Raw genomic sequence first — 17887 nt, 5'->3', positions numbered from 1 at the left:
CCAGCAGCATTTCAGTTCTTGTCTCACACCAGTGTGCCTGGCCCTTACTACCATACCATATTAAAGGCACTTAAATATTTTGTCTTGCCCATTCAGCCTCTGGCACACATACACAATCCATGTCTGAATTGTCTCAAAGCTTAAACATTCTTTAACCAGTTTCCCCTTCATCTACACTGATTTAAGTGGATTTAACAACTGATGTCAGTAAGGGATCATAGCTTTTACCTGGATTCATCTGGTCAGTCTATAAAATGGAAAGAGCAGGTGTTCTTAATATTTTGTTTAGTCATTGTATTTTGCTTGATAGAATTCAGAATGGCCACTAGGTGGCACATTGAATCATCTTTCTCTCAAACGCTTTCTCACACAGACACAGGGTCACTGGAAGACGTGTGGCAAGGCAGAATTTGCCACAGGACTTTTCAATCAGGTGTGGCACTATTGATTAAGTTTTAATAAAATCAAATGACGCAAATGTTTTAAAAGGAGGGCAAAAGTTTTTGTTGTGTATTCTTTTTTTTTTTACGATTTGACAACTCCTGCACTATTTCAGTACTAAACGTTGAGTGCTGCTGCAGCCTCTGCTTACCTTGGCCAATCAGACAGAAATTGCAGTTCGCGCGGGCCGGCCACAAATCTCTCTACTTTCCTCCGGGTTTTTATTTAGAAAGGCGATGAGCAAAAAAATCATCCATAAATGTAGCAGCATTAGTGACCTGACATGTTTTATTGGATGGAAACGAGACCATTTTTTTCAGTCTGATCAACTTTAGGCTACTAACACGAGCTGTCCCTCTGGCCAGGGTAAACGAAGCAGTAACGTCGTGCTTTTATAGCCCTTTTTGGGGGGGGAGAATGTGAATGGGATCAAATTTGGTTTATACTGAACAAAAATATAAACGCAATAATTTCAAAGATTTTACTGAGTTACAGTTCATATAAGGACATTAGTGAATCAAGATAAATTCACATGAATGGGCAGGGGTGCAGCCATGGGTGGGTCTTGGAAGGCATAAACCCAACCACTTGGCAGCCAGGCCCAGCCAATCAGAATGAGTTTTATGTTGGAAGCAGTTCACTGTAGAGAAATTAACATTACATTCCCTGTCAATAGCTCAGGTGGACGTTCCTGCAGTCAGTATGCCAATTGCACGCTCCCTCAACTTGAGACATCTGTGGCACTTCGTTGTGTGTGAGAACTGCACATTCTAAATTGGCCTTTTATTGTCTCCAGCACAAGGTGCACCTGTGTAATGATCATGCTGTTTAATCAGCTTCTTGATATGCCACACATGTTAGGTGGATGGATTATCTTGGCAAAGGTGAAATGCTCACTAACAGGGATGTAAACAAATTTGTGCACAACATTTTTGAGAAATAAGCTTTTTGCGATTATGAAAAATGTCTGGGATTTTTTTTTATTGTAGCTCATGAAACATGGGACCAACACTTTACATGTTGCGTTTATATTTTTGTTCAGTGTATATTCCATCTTGGGCCGACTAGGCTAGACTTTTTCAATACCAAATTATTAACTGGAATGAATCAATAAATGCAATAGCTGACAAGACTGTGAGTCATTGTTTTATTAGACCTACAGTTACATAAGACAGGACTAAATGATGCAAACCTGCATGATGCAAGCTCAGCCCTGTGAGTTTTATTGTCCAACCAGGTTGCTTTCTCTGTGTGTCACAGGAGGTTGGTGGCACCTTAATTGGGGAGAATGGGTTCGTGGTAATGGCTGGAGCAGAATGTTATGGGTTCCATGTGTTTGATGATTCCGTTCGCTCGGTTTCAGACATTATTATGAGCCGTCCTCCCCTCAGCAGCCTCCAGTGGCTGTGTTTAGGAACCCCCCCTAGTCCTTTAAAATATACAGTACCAGTCAAAAGTTTGGACACACCTACTCATTCAAGGGTTTTTCTTAATTTTTACTATTTTCTATATTGTAGTATAACAATAAAGACATCAAAACTATGAAATAACACATGGAATAATGTAGTAACCAAAAACGTGTTAAACAAATCCAAATATATTTTATATTTGAGATTCTTCAAAGTAGCCACCCTTGCCTTGATGACAGCTTTGCACACTCTTGGCAGTCTCTCAACCAGCTTCACCTGGAATGCTTTTCCAACAGTCTTGAAGGAGTTCCCACATATGCTGAGCTCTTGTTGGCTCCTTTTCCTTCACTCTGCGGTCCATCTGGTTTGCTGTTAGTGGGACTATCATTTGTTTTTCCACAGGACAATGACCCAACACACCTCTAGGCTGTGTAAGGGCTATTTGACCAAGGAGAGTGATGAAGTGCTGCATTAGATGACCTGGCCTCCACAATCACCCAACCTCAACCCAATTGAGATGGTTTGGGATGAGTTGGACCGCAGAGTGAAAGGAAAAACAGCCAACAAGAGCTCAGCATATGTGGGAACTCATTCAAGACTGTTGGAAAAGCATTCCAGATTAAGCTGTTTGAGAGAATGCCAAGAGTATGCAAAGCTGTCATCAAGGCTGCTTGAAGAATCTCAAATCTAAAATATATTTTGATTTGTTTAACACTTTTTTGGTTACTACATGATTCCATATGGGTTATTTCACAGTTTTGATGTCTTCATTATTATTCTACAATGTAGAAAATAGTAAAAATAAAGGGTAAAAAACGGAATGAGTAGGTCTGTCAACTTTTGACTGGTATTGTAATTCATATGAATGGGTTTTTATCTTCCCCAAGGCCAGGGGTTTTTCCAGGATAAAAACAAACAAACATGTAAACTGATTAGAAAAACAGCTCCCGTAAACTTATATTAAACTTTTTTTTTTTTTTTTTACAACAGATTAATCATGTCATACCAAATTAGGTCCGGAGTTTTACCTGGTTTCATACCAGATCAGGAAAAATTACAGTCCCCAGAAAATGTTTTTCACTCCACCCCACACACACACGACCCATTGCACTAATACACAAAATCGGATTTTATGGAATACTTGATATGATTAATCATGTAGTGTAGAGTAAAGTATTGCTAACAAGTAAACATTTCAATTGCTTTAAATGGAGATATCTCCACCATTTCAGTCCTGATTACTGGGAGTTCGCTCAAGGTGTTGTTCTGTTGTCCACTGACAGAATAAGGTGTTGGATATGCCAGGCTAGCTGCAGCTCAGTGTTGGCCTGGAGCTGGGTCGTTACTCAAAGTAGGTTAATGTCCATTCGTGTCCACTGACTGTGACTGTGGAGCCTCAGGAGCGGCAGGTGAGCTGGACTGTCTCTGTCCTTGCCTTGAATGTGCTGTAGGTCTACCCTGTGGAAGAGATAGCAAGGGGTTAGACACATCCACGAGACATTCAACAAAATTATCGCTATCTGAATATTAGGCTCATATAGTTCAAATATTGAAGTAGCCAACTTAAATATGTTAGCCTACTGAGAAAAGAGAAGATACATGCTACAGTTTTGCTTACATATGAGAGCGGAGAAGGACTCACCCTGGTCCTGTTCCGTCTCCTTCGCTTATACCGGGATGTCTTCTCAGTAGGTCTGGTCTCGTTTACCAACACCAGTCCAGCGGAGGGTGCTGCGCGTCTTCGTCCTGAGGGAATGAGAGACTGACCCTGAATTCAGGTTGACAACCCGTTGGGACCTCCGTAGTCTAGGGAGGGCCAGGTTTGGACCCTGAGGGACAGGGATGGGGTTTTAGTCTTCTGGGTGGCACTGGCACATTAGGTTGCAAGGACTGTGTTGAAAAAGCCGGCTCCGCATATTCCTCCTGTCCGGGCACTGAGGGCATCCACATGAAAAGAGTCGTCGGACTATTCTGAGAGACCAAACTCATTCAGGTAGCAAAAAAACAACAACCGGTGCGCAAAGACCTTAAACATAGTCCAGCCTAGACCTACCTGTATTTTATCCAGACGGTAACACGATTTATTCGGTTGGAACCACAGGCTATTTGTCTTCTAAAAATATCGTTGTCCTGTCCAGCATTTTATGGGTTACCACCTTTTGATGAGGCGGGAAGCGCGAGAAACCTCATTGTTTACCGTGACAAAGACAACACTTGAATCTTCGAGAGCACATTACATAAGCAATTGACTGGCGCGTCATTTGGGTAGGCCAAAACGGTATCCCATAGACTCCCAAAGTAAATGCAGATGGAAAATCATGCACGCAATTAACACTTACAGCATGCTACGGATTCTCAGTCATGAGAGGAGGACCTAAGGCCGAAACTGTAATGGGGGATTGCCTGTACATTTCTTAACTCCATGGCTTAAACATTTGGTTTGCAATTCAACAGTAGCTGGACATCATGTGAAATTCATGATACCTTGGTCTAACTCGGGGAGGAACATAAGGGAAGCCAGGGGGAAGGTCACTCAATACAAGATACTAGAAAGGTTCTTTTGGACTCCAACAAGGCTTCATAAAATGGGTTTTATGGACAATAATCTGTGCTGGAAATGTCAATTTGACACAGGGACATTCTTACAAGCTATATAGGAATGCATAGCTACCTTATTGGAAGGATATTCTGAAACATTTGGGAGAATGGTCAGAATCAACAATCCCAGTTTCATCTAGAATATGTCTCTTCGGTGACAACATAATTACCTAATGTATCAAATGAGGAATTTTCACTGATCACTGTTGGTATCCTTACAGCTTCTAGATTGATCCTTCTGCTTTGGAAAGGCCATGCCACTCCTACTCTGAAACAGTGGATAGAATCAAGTCTGGACGTGGTATCTTATGAACAAACGCTTGCTTGCTAGAATCACTGGTAGACATGAAAAGGTTAAGAGAATCCGAACACACTTTCTTCGTCAAGTCGTTTCTGGGACTGGGAGGTGATAGTCCAGGTTGAATGTTGACACTGTGCTTGTGAACCCATGTTCACCTTATGTGAAGCTGAAGTAGTATTAGATTGTGAATGCATGTTGTCCTGGAGGGTATGTCTGGATGTCATGCTCAATGTTTTTATGGCTTTACAATGTGTTTGTTTGATTTTTTTTTTTAAAGGACTAAACTAATAACATCTAGCTCACGTAGCCTAATGAACAGGAGGAAGTAAAGAATGGGGCAAATGTAGAGGTGGGGCTGAACAGTCTAATGGCAGGCTGTGTGTATTGGTGTTGAGTTCTCCCCGCGCCCTATTTTGCCCACAGACTAGTTCTACATTTGGCACACGTACAGACACGCTTACCCCCTGCCCCACCAGCCAGACACAGGCCCAGCTGAGCCCTCTGGGTGAGTGATCCTTTATGAGTGGTGATGGTGGGGGGCTCACCTGCCCCAAACGCAGAGTGTGTGACTGAGAGGGTTGGTTGTGTGTGTGTGTGTGTGTGTGTGTGTGTGTGTGTGCATATATATGTCTGTTTGTGTGTTCACATGCTTGTGTGTGTGTGTGTGTGTGTGATGTGTGTCTGTCCTATAGGGGCTTTATATGATAGTGAATGTGCCCACGGGGAGCTGCCACAGGAGAAGTAGTGGACATGCCAGTGCCAAGTCTTAGAGACAAGAGGAATACATTGAGGAGCGGGGGTAGACAAGGTTTTATCATCAATCAGGGAATGCCCATAAAAGTGCCACCCTGCCATTTTGATTATCATACTCACTATGGCCCATCCAGACAACCCATGGACTATGTCTGTGCTAAGACACTCCATTTTGACTGTTGTCATCGGTTTCATCCCACAGCTTGTTCTACACGCTTCTTTTTTATATGGTTCTGGAGGAATAAGACATATTATAAACTGGTTGGTTCAAGCCCTGAATGCTGATTGGCTGACATCCGTGGTATATCAGCCCGTATATCATGGGTATGACGAAACATTTATTTTTTTACTGCTCTAATTATGTTGGTAACCAGTTTAAAATAGCAATAAGGAACCTCTGAAGTTTGTGGTATATGGCCAATATACCACGGCTAAAGGCTGTATCCAGGCACTCCGCGTTGCGTCGTGCATAAGAACAGCCCTTAGCCGTGGTATATTGGCCATATACCACACCCCCTTGGCCTTATTGCTTAATTATAACACAAGTCATTCTTTGTACCCATAGAGCAGTAGACCAAGATACTTTTAAATGTTCTTCTGGAATATGGTGTTTGTGTGTGTGTGTGCAGCTGTGCATGTATGTGTGTGTGTATGTTTTGCTTATGCTTGTTGTACTTCCTGAGTGTTTGCTTGTGTCTGAGCCACAGTTGCCTCCCTGTGCCCTGCTAGAGTTTGATGTTCAGTTTGATGACTGAGGCTCTTTGATCCAAGGCTGTGTAGATTCAGGGAGCGGAGACAGAGACTCCCGCGGCCCCAGAGCTAAGACATAGTTATATATACACACACGCACAGACACACACACACACACACACGCACAGACACACGCACAGACACACACACAGGGAAGGGAACAGGCATCGCTGCTGAGCACGTGTCACCTTCAAAGTCCATATAGAGTTGCATGAACAGCAGAATTGCAACATTTAGTTTAATGGCTGAACACTTACAACGAACCTCATGGCTTAACCTAACGTTGCGGAGTCCTTGCTTCCTTTTTTTTTTTCGGGGGAAACGGAAGTTAGGTTGAAAATACTGTATCCCTGAAAACCAGAAACATCTGCTTCCTGCCAACGCCGCTAAGGGCGCTCACGGCTAAGACACAATTATAAACGTTGAAAAATATTTACATTTCGAATTCAACTCAGGCCGTGTGGTGAAAGTTAAGCACAATGTTTAATTAGCCGTCTCTCCTCACCATTTTTGCAACCAAATTGTGTGTCAGTCGTTCCAGATATGGCTACATGTTTATTGATGGGCTCGTTGACTTTATTCCTCCAGTGATATATGTTTTACTGCTGCAGCAGAGTGCTTTATTGCTGTTTTAAACACCAAATACTAATCCTCCTCAGTTTATAGCTCACAGACAAAATGGTGCCACAGTTTGTTGTTCGCCGTTTTATCACTAATGAGTAACAGCCACAGAAAGACGGTAACAGAATCGCTAGTCGAACCACTAGACAGAGATGAGAGAAACAGATCAGCGTTCACAGTGTCTGAGGGGGGGGGGGGGGGGGGGTTAAGACTGGGGTTAGTCAATAGAAAGCGCCATCGACCAAGTATAGACAGAGATGAGATTAACAGATCAGTGTTCACAGTGTTTGAGGGGGGGTTAAGACTGGGGTTAGTCAATAGAAAGCTCCATCGACCAAGTATAGACAGAGATGAGAGTAACAGATCAGTGTTCACAGTGTTTGAGGGGGGGGGGGGGGGGGGGGGGGGGGGGGGGGGGGGGGGGGGGGTGGTTAAGACTGGGGTTAGTCAATAGAAAGCTCCATCGACCAAGTAGTCACTGAATAATCCCACATTTCCAGTGGGTGAAAGTGACCGTTGCCAGACGTCGCTCTGCCTCTTTCTATTTCTCGCTCAGGTCTGCCTCTTTAAGGGAGCAGGGGCTGCTGGGATGGCAGACTGTTGGGGAGCGGTTGGGGGTGGGGTGGGGTTGGGAAGGGGGGGGTGGGGGGGGGTGGCCCTGCAGGACCATTTGTGCTGAAGCTCATTTGCACAGCGACACTTAATTGGCTACAACAATTAATTAATGTGTTGGAAAGTTGGCACAAAAAGTTCATTTAAGAGGGTTTTAATAAGCAATTAGAGGAAAACCAGGAGAGAAAGGGAATTACCAGACTGGAAAAGAGGAGAGATGGACAGGAGAGATGGAGGGAGGAGGAAAAATAGAGATGGGGGGGAAAACCTGATCACAAAAGGCAGGTGTATGTTTTGATAGACTATATTGGTCAAGTTCAACTCTCTCTCCTGACTGAATGTGAATACATAGTTTTGAATACATAAATGATCTGAGGTCATTATTCTCCTCTCTGAGACTGTGATTACTGTTATTAAGTAGACTTAAGCCTCATGCTGTATGTAGTGTGTGCTGCACCCTGACCCCTGACCCCCGACCCAACTTGTCCCGGCACCAGCCAGGCCCAGTGTAAAATATCACATGACTAATGAGAGGTGGTTGGAATCCTGGGAAAGATGTCCTTGGAAGACGAATGCATTTTCAGCAGAATAATTAACTTAATTAACAAATTCACATGTATATTCATCAGCCTATTAATGTCTGCTCCGCGCTGCTTGATGAGCAATGCGGTAATAACCATTTCATTTGCATACTGCGATCACACTACTCGCTCCCTTACCAAAAAAAGAGAGAGGGAAGGAAATTCAAAAAACGGGCGAAATAGGACGCACTCATGAACACTGTCGCCAAAACTTACACACATTCATATACTATACACACAGGTACATGTAGTCAGTACCCACAGTACTCACAACCCCACATTCAAACGTACAGTTTAACTAGAGCTTCTGCTAGTTGTGTATGCAGTGAATAATGTAGTTCCTGCTGTCTATTAAGTTTCAACAGCTGTGAGTATTGGTATTAGGCTCAATAGAAAAGTGAGATGGGGGTCTACCCTCCCCAGCTGTCTCTGTCTTCACTCTCACTATCTCTCCCCCTCACTCCCTCTCTCCCCCCATTCCCTCTCTCTCCCCCCCACTCCCTCTCTCCCCCCACTCCCTCTCTCCCCCCCATTCCCTCTCTCTCCCCCCCACTCCCTCTCTCCCCCCACTCCCTCTCTCCCCCCCATTCCCTCTTTCTCCCCCCCACTCCCGCTCTCTCCCCCCCATTCCCTCTCTCCCCCCCCCACTACCGCTCTCTCCCCCCACTCCCTCTCTCTCCCCCCCACTCCCTCTCTTTCCCCCCCACTCACGCTCTCTCCCGCTCTCTCCCCACACTCCCTCTCTCTCCCCCCCACTCCCTCTCTCCCCCCAATCCCGCTCTCTCCCCCCCACTCCATCTCCCCCCACTCCCTCTCTCTCCCCCCCCACTCCCTCTCTCTCCCCCCCACTCCATCTCCCCCCCACTCACTCTCTCTCCCCCCCACTCCCTCTCTCTCCCCCCCACTCCCTCTCTCCCCCCCACTCCCGCTCTCTCCCCCCCACTCCCTCTCTCCCCCCACTCCATCTCTCCCCCACACTCCCTCTCTCTCCCCCACTCCCTCTCCCCCCCCCCCACTCCCTCTCTCTCCCCCCCACGCCCTCTCTCTCCCCCCCACTCCATATCCCCCCCACTCACTCTCTCTCCCCCCCACTCCCTCTCTCTCCCCCCCACTCCCTCTCTCCCCCCCACTCCCGCTCTCTCCCCCCCACTCCCTCTCTCCCCCCACTCCCTCTCTCTCCCCCCCACTCCCTCTCTCCCCCCACTCCCGCTCTCCCCCCCCACTCCATCTCTCCCCCCCACTCCCTCTCTCTCCCCCACTCCCTCTCTCTCCCCCCCACTCCCTCTCTCTCCCCCCCACTCCCTCTCTCTTGCTCTTGTTTCCTGTTTGCATCTCTCTCTCCTTGTTAATAATTCATCTCTAACATACTTGTCTTTTATTTATTTATTTGTTGCTTTTTGAAGTTTCTCTCGTCTGCCTGTCAGTCTGCGTTTGTGGGAGAGTGTTTGTGTGGATGACTGTGTGAGCACTTGTGACAGTTCTTTTTTTGTGCTTCTGAACGTGTGGAACCTTCTCCTTTTACAGGATATGTGTGTGTGTGTGTGTGTGTGTGTGTGTGTGTGTGTGTTTACGCTCTATCTCTCTCCATTGGTATTCTGAGTGGCCCTGACTCTGTATGTGCTGTTGTCACTGATGAACTGTTTGTGTGTATTACCTCAGTCTGTACACGCATCATGGGCTTGCATAGATGTCTGTGTATTTCTGTTAATGTCTTTGATGGAACTTGTATTTGATGGTGTTTGTATTGGGAGCGTGCATGTCAAAATACAGCTTGTTCTTTATCTGTGATGTGAGCTTGAAAGAATGAGTGTGCGTGGTTTAAAATTGAAAGTGTGTATTGTGTGTGTGTGGGTAGATCTGTACGTGTATGGATGGGATCTTAAGGGAGTGTCTGTGTTTTAGTGTGTGCCAGGGAGTGTGTGTGTGTGTGTGTGCGTGTGTGTGTGTGTGTGTGTGTGTGGCTGTGTGTGTGTGTGTGTGTGTGTGTGTGTGTGTGTGTGTGTGTGTGTGTGTGTGTGTGTGTGTGTGTGTGTGTGTGTGTGTGTATGTGCGTGTGGACATGTGTGTGTGGTATGCCAGCTTGTGCTCAGACAGCAGCAGTTTGCGGAGCGAGAATAAAAAGTGAGGAGTGATGCCAAGTGAGTCCCAGGAGACACATTCAGGGGATAGAGAGAGAAGAAAGAGGAAATAAAATAGGATTTCACACACACACACACACACACACACACACACACTCACACACACACACACACACACACACACACACACACACACACACACACACACAAAGAGACGACCCAGAGATGTGCTGTGTCGAACATACAAACAATCTAACGCACACATACAATGCACACAGTCACTCCAACACATATAATTGTACTCATTTACAAACAGGCATGTTTGAAAACTCATACACCAACACATCAGCACCAAGAAGGCCAAGTACACACAAATACACTTGCAGTCCATCCTTTCTTTTACCATCCCTCTCTCCCCCTCTTTGTCAGAGGGTGGTGACACATTGTGTGCAGTGTGACACAGTGAGGTCTGGTTTGACTTCCAACTACTCCCAGCCTTCACACCTCTGCCCCCTACTGGGCTAGCCACGTCACAGCACCTGACCTTCCTCCCTCCCCCCACTGCCTGCCAACTGTGTCCAAGTAAATAATGTATTGTTTCATTTTGGAGTCTCTTTCATTCTAAATAAGAATAGAATATGTTTCTTTACGTTTCTATATGAATGTGAATGCTACCATTATTACTGCTAATCCTGAATGAATCGTGAATAAGGATGAGTGAGAAAGTCACAGACGCACAAATAGCAAAACGCTAACCTCTCCTGTTATTTTAATGGTGAGAGGTTAGCATGTCTTGAGGCTATGATATTTGTGCGTCTGTAACTTTCTCACTCATCCTTATTCACGATTCATTCAGGATTATCTGTAATCATGGTAGCATCCACATTAATGTAGAAGTGTTTAGAAACTATTCTATTCTCATTTACAATAAAAGTGACTCCAAAATGACATACCATCCACAAAATAATCTGAAACTCAACCAAAACAAAGAGCAAATGCATCCAACACATTTGTAGAGTCACAAGTTTAATGTAGTCTTTGCGTGCTATGAATATGGGACTAAATACACTTTTTATTACTTTAATATTTTTTTTCCCAAAACCTTTGGTCCCTTAAAATGGGGGTACAGTATACAAAAAGTGTTGTAATATCTAAACGCTTCACCCGATATGGGTGAAAATACCCTCAAATTAAAGCTGCACTTTAACCTCATAGTCATTGTTTGATTTCCAATCCAAACTTTTACGGAGGGCACTGTATGTCATACATTGCCATATCTGTTACTGCATACTGCTGTGTAAGCTCACCTCAGTCTCCAGAGCAAATACACTTTGTCTTGAATACAAGCCAAGCCTGCTTATTGTGTCCTTTGTTTTACCAGTAAGACTAAAGCTACAGTGCCTTGCGAAAGTATTCGGCCCCCTTGAACTTTGCGACCTTTTGCCACATTTCACAAATAAAGATATAAAACTGTATTTTTTTTGTGAAGAATCAACAACAAGTGGGACACAATCATGAAGTGGAACGACATTTATTGGATATTTCAAACTTTTTTAACATATCAAAAACTGAAAAATTGGGCGTGCAAAATTATTCAGCCCCTTTACTTTCAGTGGAGCAAACTCTCTCCAGAAGTTCAGTGAGGATCTCTGAATGATCCAATGTTGACCTAAATGACTAATGATGATAAATACAATCCACCTGTGTGTAATCAAGACTCCGTATAAACGCACCTGCACTGTGATAGTCTCAGAGGTCCGTTAAAAGCGCAGAGAGCATCATGAAAAACAAGGAACACACCAGGCAGGTCCGAGATACTGTTGTGAAGAAGTTTAAAGCCGGATTTGGATACAAAAATATTTCCCAAGCTTTAAACATCCCAAGGAGCACTGTGCAAGCGATAATATTGAAATGGGAGGAGTATCAGACCACTGCAAATCTACCAAGACCTGGCCTTCCCTCTAAACTTTCAGCTCATACAAGGAGAAGACTGATCAGAGATGCAGCCAAGAGGCCCATGATCACTCTGGATGAACTGCAGAGATCTACAGCTGAGGTGGGAGACTCTGTCCATAGGACAACAATCAGTTGTATATTGCACAAATCTGGCCTTTATGGAAGAGTGGCAAGAAGAAAGCCATTTCTTAAAGATATCCATAAAAAGTGTTGTTTAAAGTTTGCCACAAGCCACCTGGGAGACACACCAAACATGTGGAAGAAGGTGCTCTGGTCAGATGAAACCAAAATTGAACTTTTTGGCAACAATGCAAAACGTTATGTTTGGCGTAAAAGCAACACAGCTGAACACACCATCCCCACTGTCAAACATGGTGGTGGCAGCATCATGGTTTGGGCCTGCTTTTCTTCAGCAGGGACAGGGAAGATGGTTAAAATTGATGGGAAGATGGATGGAGCCAAATACAGGACCATTCTGGAAGAGAACCTGATGGAGTCTGCAAAAGACCTGAGACTGGGACGGAGATTTGTCTTCCAACAAGACAATGATCCAAAACATAAAGCAAAATCTACAATGGAATGGTTCAAAAATAAACATATCCAGGTGTTAGAATGGCCAAGTCAAAGTCCAGACCTGAATCCAATCGAGAATCTGTGGAAAGAACTGAAAACTGCTGTTCACAAATGCTCTCCATCCAACCTCACTGAGCTCGAGCTGTTTTGCAAGGAGGAATGGGAAAAACAGTCTCTCGATGTGAAAAACTGATAGAGACATACCCCAAGCGACTTACAGCTGTAATCGCAGCAAAAGGTGGCGCTACAAAGTATTAACTTAAGGGGGCTGAATAATTTTGCACGCCCAATTTTTCAGTTTTTGATTTGTTAAAAAAGTTTGAAATATCCAATAAATGTTGTTCCACTTCATGATTGTGTCCCACTTGTTGTTGATTCTTCACAAAAAAATACAGTTTTATATCTTTTTTGAAGCCTGAAATGTGGCAAAAGGTCGCAAAGTTCAAGGGGGCCGAATACTTTCGCAAGGCACTGTAGTTGATCCAAATACACTCTTAGGAAAAAAAGGTGCTATCTAGAACCTGAAAGGGTTCTTCGCCTGTCCCCATAGGAGAACCCTTTGAAGAACTATTTTTGGTTCCAGGTATAACCCTTTTCGATTCCATGTAGAACCCTTTCCACACCTGTAACCAAAAATGATTCTACCTGGAACCAAAAAAAAGGTTCTCCTATGGGGACAGCTGAAGAACCCGTTTGGAACCCTTTTTTCTAAGAGTGTACATTACATGAATATCACAATTAATTGATCCAGATGTTGAAGTCAACACTATTGGTTTCTGATGCAGCTGGAATCACTTAGTCACTTGTCAGTACACTTGTAAAAAATATTATATAAAACACAATTATATACATATGTACACTATCTAGCAATATCTATACCACAATGCAGTGTTGAGCATAATAGACATTCATACCTATACTACAACATCAGTCTAATTGAATATGGTTGAATGTTCCAGGCAGGTTCCAGAATGTTCTTCAGCTGGTGAACCTCTTCTTGTGTTGGGTAATGGCAGCTGGTTTTAGCAGGCTTTGGCACTGTGGCGATGTTGGCAGGGATATTGAGTATGGGGAGCTGTGATTCAGGATCCTCGTAGACAAGCGTCCTTTCTGCACTCCATAGCCAGGCGGACAAGCCTCTGGTACACTTTCTTCCCCACCCACTGCTTGGACCTCTTGCAGAAGATTTGTTTGTACTCTCTTGGAAAGACATGGAGACTGATCGCGAGGATGCGTAAAACATGAAGACTGATCACGAGGATGCGTAAAACAGGAAGACTGATCACGAGGATGCGTAAAACATGAAGACTGATCACGAGGATGCGTAAAACAGGAAGACTGATCACGAGGATGCGTAAAACAGGAAGACTGATCACGAGGATGCGTAAAACAGGGAGACTGATCACGAGGATGTGTAAAACATGAAGACTGATCACGAGGATGTGTAAAACAGGAAGACTGATCACGAGGATGCGTAAAACATGAAGACTGATCACGAGGATGCGTAAAACACGAAGACTGAGCACGAGGATGCGTAAAACATGAAGACTGATCACTAGGATGCGTAAAACAGGAAGACTGATCACGAGGATGTGTAAAACATGAAGACTGATCACGAGGATGCGTAAAACAGGAAGACTGATCACGAGGATGTGTAAAACATGAAGACTGATCACGAGGATGCGTAAAACATGAAGACTGATCACGAGGATGTGTAAAACATGAAGACTGATCCCGAGGATGCGTAAAACAGGAAGACTGATCACGAGGATGTGTAAAACATGAAGACTGATCACGAGGATGTGTAAAACATGAAGACTGATCACGAGGATGTGTAAAACAGGAAGACTGATCACGAGGATGTGTAAAACATGAAGACTGATCACGAGGATGTGTAAAACATGAAGACTGATCACAAGGATGCGTAAAACATGAAGACTGATCACGAGGATGTGTAAAACATGAAGACTGATCACGAGGATGTGTAAAACATGAAGACTGATCACGAGGATGTGTAAAACATGAAGACTGATCACGAGGATGCGTAAAACAGGAAGACTGATCACGAGGATGTGTAAAACATGAAGACTGATCACGAGGATGTGTAAAACATGAAGACTGATCACGAGGATGTGTAAAACAGGAAGACTGATCACGAGGATGTGTAAAACATGAAGACTGATCACGAGGATGTGTAAAACATGAAGACTGATCACGAGGATGTGTAAAACATGAAGACTGATCACGAGGATGCGTAAAACAGGAAGACTGATCACGAGGATGTGTAAAACAGGAAGACTGATCACGAGGATGCGTAAAACAGGAAGACTGATCACGAGGATGTGTAAAACATGAAGACTGATCACGAGGATGTGTAAAACATGAAGACTGATCACGAGGATGTGTAAAACATGAAGACTGATCACGAGGATGCGTAAAATAGGAAGACTGATCACGAGGATGTGTAAAACATGAAGACTGATCACGAGGATGTGTAAAACATGAAGACTGATCACAAGGATGCGTAAAACACGAAGACTGATCACGAGGATGTGTAAAACATGAAGACTGATAACGAGGATGTGTAAAACATGAAGACTGATCACAAGGATGTGTAAAACATGAAGACTGATCACGAGGATGTGTAAAACATGAAGACTGATCATGAGGATGCGTAAAACAGGAAGACTGATCACGAGGATGTGTAAAACAGGAAGACTGATCACGAGGATGCGTAAAACATGAAGACTGATCACGAGGATGCGTAAAACATGAAGACTGATCACGAGGATGCGTAAAACAAGAAGACTGATCACAAGGATGTGTAAAACATGAAGACTGATCATGAGGATGTGTAAAACATGAAGACTGACCACGAGGATGCGTAAAACAGGAAGACTGATCACGAGGATGTGTAAAACATGAAGACTGATCACGAGGATGCGTAAAACAGGAAGACTGATCACGAGGATGCGTAAAACAGGAAGACTGATCACGAGGATGTGTAAAATATGAAGACTGATCACGAGGATGTGTAAAACAGGAAGACTGATCACGAGGATGCATAAAACATGAAGACTGACCACGAGGATGTGTAAAACATGAAGACTGATCACGAGGATGTGTAAAACAGGAAGACTGATCACGAGGATGTGTAAAACATGAAGACTGATCACAAGGATGCGTAAAACATGAGGACTGATCGCAAGGATGTGTAACCATACAATCAACCATGTTCTTTAAACAAAAGAAGGTACAGTAGACTGGTATTTGTTTTGCTACACAATGGAGCATTGAGATGGGCTGTTAGCAAAGATGTGAAAAGTTTGAGGTGGGGTTGAGTTGTAGACAGTATAGTCGTCCATTGCTGTGTAAGAGCACCTTCAGTTGTGCTGTTGAGTAGACAAGCACTGCCAACTATACAGTGAAAGGCTAGAATAGTGTACTAACAGCCTCTCTCCCCTATGCCAAAGAACTGACTGCAAAGGTGGGAAAAGTTTGAGGAGCTCTTGCCTTGTTGACAGTTTAGTGTGTTGGTGATTTTGTTTTCTCAAGAGGGTATTGCGCTTTCATAAATACTGTTGGCTGTACAGGTAGCCTAGTGGTAATAGCATTGGGCCAGTAACCAAAAGGTTGCTGGATCTAATCCCTGAGCTGACAATGTAAAAATCTGCTGTTCTGCCCCTGAGCAAGGAAGTTAACCCACTGTTTCCCAGGCGCCGAAGACGTGGATGTCGATTAAGGCAGCCCCCCCGCACCTCACTGATTCAGAGGGGTTGGGTTAAATGCAGAAGACACATTTCAGTTGAAGGCGGTCAGTTGTACAACTAACTAGGTATCCTCGTTTCCCTGTCCTGGCTTGTTTAAAAGTCAGATAGGGTTGTTCTTGAGCTTATTCCAGGCTGAAAGCTTTCATCCAATGGGTCTACAAGCTCTGTACTACTAACGCTGATGTCAAGATCATCATCAACAGCAGCAGGATTAGTAGTCGGTGATTAGCCAACATTTGATTACTTTGTCCCCATCAATACACACTCAAACAAGGTACTATATCCACCCACACCCCTCACCTTCACACGCAATACCCATCCCCAACAGACACCAGTCAGTCACCAACACCATCCCCTCCTCACTAATACCTCCCTTTCTCCAATTTAGACTTCAAGCCTGGCAAGAACAGAGAAAACTACAAGTAGAAGTTGTAGCCTACTTGTAAACACACCAACCATGACAGCAAGACATGGACCATGTTTATGCCTAGCTCCAGTATAATGATTTGCTCATCATGGAAATATTTAGTAGATTTTAGTAAGATTTTAGAAAGTGTCTTACACTAGTCACTGGCGTTGAGCTTGATGTTGATGGGATAGGGCACTAAATAGAACACATAGTCACGTTGACCTCTGCGGTAGGTAGTTAGCTAGTTTGGTTTGCGAACGTAACCTAACAAAGCTAACGCTAGCTTGCAAAGTTACAATTCACATCGCCAGATAGCAGCTGACGAGTTACATTGATATGCTTTTGAATGTCTAGCCAGCATATTATGAAAGCTAGCTAGCCAGATTTTGGTTCAGCTAGACAAATGTAGTTTGCTAGCTAGTTATCTATGTAAAGTTACCTTCGCTTGACTTATTTTCTGCTGTTCTGATGCCTTCCTCTTTGAAGTGAAGGGGAAAATCTATGGAATAGCATCACTTTTCAACATTTGACGACATGGCAACCCCATCAGTTGAGACAGCCCCATCTGTTTTGAAATCCTCTGGCTGACAGTGCTGGCTACACACACAGACATTTTGATATTTCTCGCATCAACTGGATACACAGCCATGGGGCGGTACTATGTCCTGAAATCGCTATGAATTCTGGATATTGTGGTATGCTTATAACCTGGAAATGTAGCTGTCCCGTTTCTACTGGTGAAATGCAGGAACGCTCGTATTTGCATGTTGTGAGGAAATTCTACATTTATGTGACACATATGATATGTTAATCACATATTAATGGGTAAATATAGTGGAATAGAGCAGCGGTGAAATTTCCCTTTAAGCCAATCACAGTCTCACCAATTGCAGTCCGACCGTGGATCACCAGTGGGGTCATCTGTACATATGCTAGCCTGCCCTGTTGCCTTATGGGTAAATGAATGTGCTCAACTCCAGGAGGTGTGGCTCAGCCAACACGCCGAGTCATCACTCTAACATGGCTGGTCTCTAT

Source organism: Oncorhynchus mykiss, chromosome 13 (assembly GCF_013265735.2).
Source record: "Oncorhynchus mykiss isolate Arlee chromosome 13, USDA_OmykA_1.1, whole genome shotgun sequence".
In the NCBI taxonomy this organism is placed as follows: Eukaryota; Metazoa; Chordata; class Actinopteri; order Salmoniformes; family Salmonidae; genus Oncorhynchus; species Oncorhynchus mykiss.
Note: the sequence above shows the minus strand (reverse complement) of the source record.